The sequence below is a fragment of the Dama dama genome, chromosome 4 (assembly GCF_033118175.1).
Source record: "Dama dama isolate Ldn47 chromosome 4, ASM3311817v1, whole genome shotgun sequence".
In the NCBI taxonomy this organism is placed as follows: domain Eukaryota; kingdom Metazoa; phylum Chordata; class Mammalia; order Artiodactyla; family Cervidae; genus Dama; species Dama dama.
The window spans coordinates 24328880-24336170 of record NC_083684.1 but is presented as its reverse complement, the minus strand read 5'-3'; positions in this window follow the sequence as shown (position 1 = coordinate 24336170).

The window sequence follows — 7291 nt, the reverse complement described above, 5'->3', positions numbered from 1 at the left end:
AAATATCTGGGTGCCTGGGCCAAGGTGGATGGGAATCTCCTGTTAGAGAGGGACCTTCAGGTGAAAAGTGTTTATGATTCAGTGAGGTGGGCTAGGTGTTTACTGGTCCTCCTTTACAAAATGAGGGCTGTCACCAGGATTCAATGAGATAATATGACTGAAAATATTTTAGGCTGTTAAGAACTGCACGGATGTCTGCTGATGTTGCGACATGGTTAATCCTATCTGTCCTGCAAAGGTGGGTGTGACTCCAGGACTCTGGTCAAGTGGAGTGTGTGTGTGTGTGTGTGTGTCTATGTGTGTGTGTCTGAGTGCTCAGTCGTGTCTGACTCTGCAACCCCATGTATCCCGCCGAGCTCCTCTGTCCATGGGATTTCCCAGGCAAGAATACTGGAGTGGGTTGCCATTTCCTCCTCCAGGGGATCTTCCTGACTCGGGAATTGAACCTGTGTCTTCTCTGTCTCCTTCACTGGTAGACAGACTCTTTACCACTAAGCCACCTATATACTGGTTGCCCCCATTTTAACTCTTTTTTTTCTTCTGCACTGCACAGACATGTCAGGCTTCAGTTCCCTGACCAGGGATCAAACCTGTGCCCTCTGCGGTGGGGGCATGGAGTCTTCACCTCTGGACTGCCAGGGAAGTCCCAACCCCCTTTCCAAAAAACAAACAAAAAACCATTTTTGTTTTGGAATAATTTTAGATTTACTGAAAATTTGCAAAGATAGAACAGGGAGCTCCCTTTATCCAACTTCCCCTTAGCGTCTTATAGAACCATGCACATTTACTAGGAAATTGCCATTAGTCCATGGGGTCACTAAGAGTCGGACATGACTGAGCGACTTCACTTTCACTTCCACTCTCATGCATTGGAGAGGAAATGGCAACCCACTCCAGTGTTCTTGCCTGGAGAATCCCAGGGACGGGGGAGCCTGGTGGGCTGCCGTCTATGGAGTCGCACAGAGTCAGACACGACTGGAGCGACTTAGCAGCAGCAGCAGCCATTAGTACAATAATATTAACTATATTACAGATTTTATTCATATTTCACCAGTTTTTCTTCTAATGTATTTTTTTTGTTTCAGGAACTTGTTCTGGCTACCTCATTGCATTGAGGTCCCTTTTAATTTTATTATGCGTCAATTTTTTATTATGAAATATTTTATTTGTAAAATTTTGAATGAATAGTATAATGAACACCCATGTATTCTATAACTAGATTCAGTAATTGTTAGCATTCTGCCATTTTAAAAACTTATATATATGCTGTATAAATAAAACTTTTCCTCAACCATAAAAATATTAATAAGATGTTGAGTTCATGATATCCCATCTTTAAATACTTCAACATGCATCTCCTAAGAATAGAGACATTCTCTTATATAATTATGATACTGCTATTACACCTTAAAAATTAGTACCAATTCTACAATCTGTAATATCTGCTTCTCATATTTGAATTTTCAGTTGTCCCAAGAATGCTTTTGCTTTGTATTTATTGTGGCTCCTATGTTGGGTTCATTTACATTTATAAATGTTTTCCTTCTTTCTGAATTGACCCCTTTATCATTATGCAATGCCTTTCTTTGTCTTTTATTATAATATTTATTTTAAAGTCTATTTTGTGTGATATGAATATAATTACTCCAACTTTTTTGTCCCAAGGATCCTTTTACGGCCCTTTTAAAAAATCAGGATTTAATTAAGGTTTACCCATTCATTTGGTTTTTATGTGTCTTTTGTTTCTTTTAATCTAGAGCAGTCTTTTTACCTCCTTTTGTCCCCCCCTACTGATACTAAATTTGAGTCCAAGACAGCTGTCTCATAGACCATCCTATATTATAGATTTGTCTATTTCCTCATGGTGTCACTTACCTGTTCTTCTGTCCCCTGTATTTTCTCAATGCTAGAAGTTCGGTCTAGAGGCTTGATTAGATTCAGGTTCTGCAATTTTGGAAAGGATGTTTCATAGGTGGTGAGGTTTCATATTGCAATATATCAGAAGGCACATTCATTGTTTATCCATCTAGAGAATGTGTTAGTGAAAACCACAAAGACTTTTTTTGTCAGTGTGTTAGTTTCCTAGGTTTGCCATAAAAAAGCAGCACAAATTGTGTGACTTAAAACAAAAGAAATCATCTCACAACTTGGGAGGCCAGAAGTCAGATATCAGGCTTCACAGGGCTGTGCTTCCTCTGAAACATGGAGGAGAGAGTCCTTCCTTGATTCTTCTGGCTTCTGGCCTTTGCCAGCATCCATGGGGTTCCAACATTCCTGTCTCTGCCTCTGTCATCACATGATATTCTCTCTCTTGTGTCTTCATGACATCTGTCATCTCTGTATGTGTATCCTTCTGAAACTTAAAAAAAAAACAACAACCCTGTTTCCCTTTGTCTCAAGGTTATCTCCCTAGACTGGGGCTTCCCTGGTGACTCAGTGAGAAAGAATCCATATGCCAATGCAGGAGACGTGGGTTCTATCCCTGAGTCAGGAAGGTGTCCTGGAGGAGTAAATGGTAGCCCACTCCAGTATTCTTGCTGGGAGAATCCCATGGACAGAGGAGCCTGGTGGGCTGCAGTCCATGGGGTCGCACAGGGTCGGACACGACTGAGCATGCATGAGAGCATGCATGCATGTCCGCATCTCCCTAGACTGGATGACCTGGTAGGTCTTTTCGGGCACGCTGTGAAGTCTGACATCTGACAGTGAGCTCTTCCTTTTTCTCTATTACCGGGTAGTGTCCTATCCTACCAAACGGATGACGCGAAGTGAGGTAGGAGCCCTACTCAGTGGCCACACGCCAGGTTGCTGAGGACTGGGAGGTTGAGACACTCATCCCTGTGGAGCCCTTGCATCCATCCTGCGGGTGTAGCCTCAGGTGCTGGTGTTGGCTGAACATTAGTCACTGAGCCCTTCTTCTGCCTTAGAGAGACTCCCTGAGGGCGCTGGAGCCTCCCCTGCACATAAATATACATAAACTTTCTAGAGACGCTCGGGGTTGTTGAATGAATCACTAGCATCTACAGGGGAAAGACTTTTTATTTTCTTATAGTTATCTAAATAATTTAGTAGAAGAAGATTAGAACAGTAACTTGTGTTAAGGTTTTGAAGACAGTTTGTATATTTTTTAAAAGCATGGAATTTTCTGGTATTGGCTTATTTCCTCTTTTTAAAAAATTAGTCTTTTTAAAAGCAGATGATAGATACACATGGTACAAAATTCAAGAGAAAAGGTAAACAGTAAAAAGTAGTTCTCCCATTTCTATTTCTTAGCTTAACAGTTTCTTGTTTCTTTATCCATAGGCAAGTATATATATATTTTCATACAAGTGGTAACATGCTGTAAATGCTATTCTAGTTCTTTAACTTTTTTTCCATTATGTCTTAGAAAGATTGTATCTTGATTGGGCATATTACTACCTGTTTTTAACAATTGCAGATTATTCTGAAGTTTTACTGTTTAGTCACATTCAACTCTTGCGAGCCCATGGACTACAGCCCGCCAGACTCCTCTGTCCATGGGATTTCCCAGGCAAGAATATTAGAGTGGGTTGCCATTTCCTTCTCCAGGGGATCTTCCCTCCCCAGGGATCAAACCTGAATCTCTTGTGTCCTGCTTTGGCAGGAGGATTCTTTATACCACTGAGTCACCTGGGAAGCCCATTCTGAAGTATAGATGTGTACTAATTTATATCAGATCTTATTGATAGACATTTTAGGTCATTTCTAATCTTTTACTGCTTAAGCAAAATAGAATTTATTTTGATGTAAGTTGTTTTGCTTTTATGTTATAGAGTAACTCATTTTATAAGCTAATTTCAAATATTGCTAGTTGTTACTCAATAAGAAATAACAAGGACTTCCCTGGCAGGTCAGTGGTAAGGCTCTCTGTTCCTAATGCAGGGGACACAGGTTGGATTCCTGGTCAGGGAACCAAGATCCCACAAGCAGAGTGGCGCAGCCAAACTTCCCTCCAGCCCCCGCAAAATAAGAAATAACAAAAGTATGTTTTTGCTATTAAGAATGTAAAGAAAACTTATGTTGCAAATTTTATGAATGGAAGTATTTTACATACTCACATTCGTCTTTAGCTCATAAGTTAGCATGATAGGCTAGCATTTGGAAAGGAGGTTCAATCAGGTACGCTTTCTGGCATGTAGTAGGACATTTAATATATTAAAATAGGCACTGATTTATACTACATGGATTTTAGATAAAGAAGAGGTTTGCTATATTAAACTTTCTAATACTTTTTTTCTGCAGTTTGCTAAAAATATTTTTATTTTCCAGGTTAGCCTTTTTTTTTTTTTTTCCTGCATCCCTTGGGTACAAAGCTGATCTGTCTGAGCTGCTATGTGAGCCTAGACGAGAAGCTGGCTGGAGTCTGTCCAGAGCATTCAGGATCCATCATTACGTGGGTATATTTGTTTCCTGTTACTGTGTAACAAATGGCCACAAACTTAGCAGCTGGAAACAACCAGCTTATAAATAAATAAATAAAACACATTTATTATCTCACAGTGTCTCTGGTTTCAGGAGTCTGGGTACAGTTTAACTGGGTCCTCAGTGTCACTAGCCTGAAAAGCAATGTGTGGGCAGGGGCTGGGGTTTCATTTGAGGCTCAGATTGCTCTTCCTAGCTCACTGGTTGTTGGTTAATTAATTTCTGTGTGGTTCTGTGACTGAGGGCCCCATTTGCACACCAGCTATCAGTGGGAGACGCCTCTCAGCTCCTGGGGGCCATCCTCAGGTCCTCGTCATGCAGACCCGCTCTTCTTATAATGTGAGTGTCTTCTTTCTTCCAGGCTGGGAGAGCCTGATGCTTTGTCTTTTAGAGGCTTTCCTGGTTAGGTCTAGTCAAAGCTATAGTCTTTCCAGTAGTCATGTATGGATGTGAAAATTGGACTCTAAAGAAAGCTGAGTGCCGAAGAATTAATGCTTTTAAATCGTGGTTCAAAAGGGCTCTTGAGAGCCCTTTGCACTGCAAGGAGATTCAAACAGTCCATCCTAAAGGAAATCAGTCCTGAATATTCATTGGAAGGACTGATGCTGAAGCTAAAACTCCAATACTTTGGCTCCCTGATGCAAAGAACTGACTCATTTGAAAAGACCCTGATGCTGGGAAAGATTGAAGGTGGGAGGAGAAAGGGATGACAGAGGATGAGATGGTTGGATGGCATCACCAACGTGATGGACATGAGTTTGAGTAAGGTCCAGGAGTTGGTGATGGACAGGGAAGCCTGGCGTGCTGCAGTCCATGGGGTTGCAAAGAAATGGACATGACTGAGTGACTAAACTGAATTGGTTAGGTCAGGCCCACCTGTCTAGGATAATTTCCCTTTTGATGAATTTAAAGTGATCTCCCTTTAATGTTTTTTTTAAGCTAACACTTTTTATTTTTCTTCAAAATTTGACTGTGCCAGGTCCTAGTTGCAGCATGCAGGATCTTTGCTGAGGCATGCAGGATCTGGTTCTTTGACCAGGACTGGGACCTGAGCCTCCTGCATTGGGAGAATGGAGCCTTAACCATTGGACCACCAGGGAAGTCCTTCCCTTAATATTAATTGGTCTCACCCACATTCAAAGAGAGGTGACTATGAAAAGCATGTGCACCAGAGGGCAGGAATCTTGGTGGTCATCTTAGATCTCTACCTACCTCAGTGGGTGGTTATGAGCCCTGCTGTCACAGGAGACCTGAGCTAGAATTGTTACAATTTTTTTCTCTGTGAAGAAGTAGTAGTTAGGCAATAATTAATCTACCTTTTTATGTGAGACAGCTCTTAAATTGCAGTGGACAAGTGGGCAGTTCTGCCTATCTCCACCTTACTAGCCAGTTGCTTCCATGTCATTCTAAAACATAGACTTTTCAGAAGGGATCTCTCCTATTCACAGGGTTTTCTCTGTTTCTCTCCTTCAACCCTAAAATGTCATGCTCTTTCCTTTCAATCAAATATCTCTTAGACAGGAAGCATTTATCATTCAGGATCTAGCCAGAGGAAAGTATTAACCTTCTAAAGCAGTTGAGGAGGTGGCTTTTCTGTACTGGAAAAAGTGTGTATGTTACAACCATCGTAGGAGTATCATCACCCCAAACCTCACCCTGATTTCTTCATTCAGAGGAGGGACGGCTTCTCCTACTTAGAACCTGGTCCCAGGGGACTTGTTCAGTTGCTCCATCATGTCTGAATCTTTGCAACCCCATGGACTGCAGCACGCCAGGCCTCCCTGTCTTCTACTATCTCCCTGAGTTTGCTCAGACTCATGTCCATTGAGTCGGTGATGCCATCTAATCATCTCATCCTCTGTCGTCCCCTTCTCCTCCTGCCTTCAATCTTTCCCAGCGTCAGGGTCTTTTCCAATGTGTTGGCTCTTTGAATCAGGTGGCCAAAATCCCAGGGGAGGGCTGGTGACAGACCAAGGTGAACTGTGACTCCCTTGGGTCTCTGAAGGTTTTACAGCTGGGCGCCCAGTAGAACGCACTGTGCTAATTTGTGAATGCTGGGAGGACGGCAGGGGAGACTGGCTTCCTTCTGCCTTGTTAACATACAGCCATTCTCCATGTACAGACTCCCGAGTCTGCTCCTTTCTCTGATGTGATGGGAAAGCTCTGGCTTCTGTCATAGGAAACCCTTAGATTGGTCCATCAGTCAGTCCACTGGGCAGCTCAGGAGGTGGAATGAGCCCGCTGTGGAATCAGGACCACATGCGTGTTTCCAGAGTGATCTTGGGCAAGTGGCATCAGCTCTTGACTCAATATCCCCTTCTTGCAAATCAGCTTAACCCCACTGTGTTCCCATGTGGTTAGGAGTTGATGTGGCATGAAAAAGAACTTTGGACGCTTAACACAGGATTGTATTCCATCGTTTTTTAAATTAATTTTTTTAAAAGATTGTTTTGATGTGGACCCTTTTAAAGTCTTTATTTAATTTGTTACAATGTTGCTTCTGTTGTTTACATTCTGGCTTTTGGGCCACAGTATGCAGGATCTTAGCCCTCCAACCAGTGATCATACCTATACCCCCTGCGTTGGAAGACGAGGTCTTAACCACTGGACCACCACGGAAGTCCCATCCATCATGTCAGAGATGTATATTATTTCTCATTAGTCTCTCTGAAGTCATGACATGTGTAACAGAAAGCATCTCACTATAATAATTAGCAGTTTTATTTCTTATAATAAATACTGATCAGTCTCACAAACCATGTCATTATTAGAACAGTGAGTTACTGTGAATTACAGGTCAGGAATTGACAGGAGAAACTTGAATCTCTGCAAAGATTCTCCTTTGGAG